Raw genomic sequence first — 2,500 nt, forward strand, 5'->3', positions numbered from 1 at the left:
TGGGAGTCGGTAGACCTACCCGCCCGGGCGGACCGCGGCGGGGAGGACACGGACGGCCTCGGTCTTCCGCCGGAAGTCGGTCGACCTGGCCTCCGCGCGGCGCTTTTGTCGTTCTGCTCCCGCGGGGGAACTGGGTGGACCTGGAGTCCCCTCGCCCTCCCTCTTTCCGGCCGCCGTTGCGGGGAGCCGTTGGGAGAGTAGGTAGACCTGGACTCCCCGTTTGCCCCGCGCCGCCGCTTCGGGTTGTCGGTGGACCTGGCCTCGGCTCGGCTCGCGGGACCTTTCGAGGATTCCCCCTCGGGGTGGGTGGGTGGGGGGGCGGCCGTTGGTAGACCTGGGTGCTGGGTTCCCGCCGCGCGGGAGTCGGTAGACCTGGACCACCCGTTGGCGCGGTGTCGACGGAAGTCCGTTGCCCTCGCGACGGACGCTGGTAGACCTCGGCTCCGGGTTCCGGTCGCGTGGGAGTCGGTTGACCCGGCCTCCGCGCGGCGCTTTTGTCGTTCGGCCCGCGCGAAGGAGCTCGGTGGACCTGGAGTCCCCTCGCCCTCTTTCCGTCCGACGCTACCCGCGAGTCGCTTCGGGGCGTCGGTAGACCTGGACCCGTCTTTCGGAGAGTCCCGGCCCGGCGACGGCCGTCAGTAGACCTGGGCTCCGTGTTCCGGTCGCGTGGGAGCCGGTAGACCTGGACTGCCTCTCGCCGCGAGCCGGTTGACCCGGCCTCCGCGCGGCGCTTTTGTCGTTCTGCCCGCGCGCAGGAACTCGGTGGACCTGGAGTCCCCTCGCCCTCTTTCCGGCCGCCGCTGCACGCGAGTCGCTTCGGGGCGTCGGTAGACCTGGACCCGTCTCGGCTCGCTAGCGCCTTTCGGAGAGTCCCGGCCTGGCGACGGCCGTCGGTAGACCTGGGCTCCGCGTTCCTGTCGCGTGGGAGCCGGTAGACCTGGAGTACCCGTCACCCGCGAGTCGGCTGACCCGGCGCTTTTGTCCTTCTGCTGCCGCGAGGGAACCCGGTGGGCCTGGGGTCCCCTCGCCCTCGCCCTCCCCCCTTTCCGTCCGCCCGGGTTCCGTGTTCCCGCCGTGCGAGAGTCGGTAGACCTGGGCTAACCCCTGACCCGGCGCCGCCGGAAGTCGGTCGACCTGGCCTCCGTGTTTGGTTTCCCGTAGGCCCGCCTCCCCCCCCCCCCCGCCCCGGGCCCGCTTCCTCTTTCCCCGCCCCGCCCCGCCCGCGCCGGGACGCGGCAGACCTGGGCTCGGACTTGTGTCCTGCAGGGGGCTGGGAGTCCCCGTCCGACCCTGTGATTCTACAGCTCTCCGGCGAACTGTTTCTCTCTCCGTCCCCCCCTGTTGATGCGCAAAGGCTCGGGACCAGTCAAGTCAGCAACCTTTTACTGGCACAGAGTACGTTATAAGACAATATATAAAACAGGTTTTGAAATTTTCGACAAAATAACAAGATAGGCCACGGGGGCTACGTGACCGACCGGATCTTGAAATTATTAAATGAACTAGAACGGACAAGGTACAAGGTTGGCGGCATATTATAAAAAGCGTCTTTGCTAAAACTCTGGCAACCGGAGTGGCTGCCTCTGGGGGGGGGCCTTTGTCGGGGAGCCGAAATGGCAAGGTTTACTTACAGAAGGCTTGTTTCCCAGCAAAGCGACAAAGCTGTCGTCCCGACACTGCTCGTACAAGGGGCAGGCAATGTGCGAGACAGAGTCAGGGCAGCCAGGAGTCTCGCATGGCATGGCGTGGGATGCGGCGGAATCTTCCCTTGAGGGGAAAGCGTTCGTTCGTGCCAGGAGAAAAGCTCTTCTCGGGGTGGGGGGGTGGGGGGTGGGACATCGAGGGGATGCAAATACGTAGACGCAAATATTTCTCTGCGTAGCGATGCCAATGTGCCAGGGGTCTCCAAGGACACGGCGGGCGCTAGGGCTCGGCAGTCGGGAAGAGGAAGGCGAGCAGTTGTCCGGACCGTAAGGGTTGAGTGCTGTGTGCGTGTGTGTGTGTGTGTCGCGTGGGAGGTTGTGGCAAGGCGGCTTACAAACACCTTCCCCCCCCCCCCCGTCTGCCTGCGAGGCGAGTGGGCCCGTGAGAGTGGGGAGAGAGCTGGGAATGGGCCGCGGTGACCCAGCGGGTCTCAAAGCGTTTTCCGATCGTCTTCCCTTCCTCTCCCCGTGAGGGAGGCGGGCTAGAGAGCCTCACAGGGAAGAAGACTCTCTGTGCGCCGCAGTCTCGACCTTAGCGGGGTTTTTATACGTATACATATACGTATACGTCTTTGTTTTGAAAACAAAGATCACGGCATCCGGCCCTCTCAATTCCTGGCAAATAGAAGGGGAAGAAACGGAGATAGTGACAGATTTTATTTTCCCGGGCTCCAAGATCACTGCAGATGGGGACTGCAGCAAAGAAATTAAAAGCTGTGGCAAATCTAGACAGCATCCTAAAAAGCAGAGACATCACCCTGCCAACAAAAGTGCGTTTAGTCAAGGCTATGGTCTTC

Source organism: Paroedura picta, unplaced genomic scaffold, assembly GCF_049243985.1.
Source record: "Paroedura picta isolate Pp20150507F unplaced genomic scaffold, Ppicta_v3.0 Ppicta_v3_sca74, whole genome shotgun sequence".
NCBI classification, from domain to species: domain Eukaryota; kingdom Metazoa; phylum Chordata; class Lepidosauria; order Squamata; family Gekkonidae; genus Paroedura; species Paroedura picta.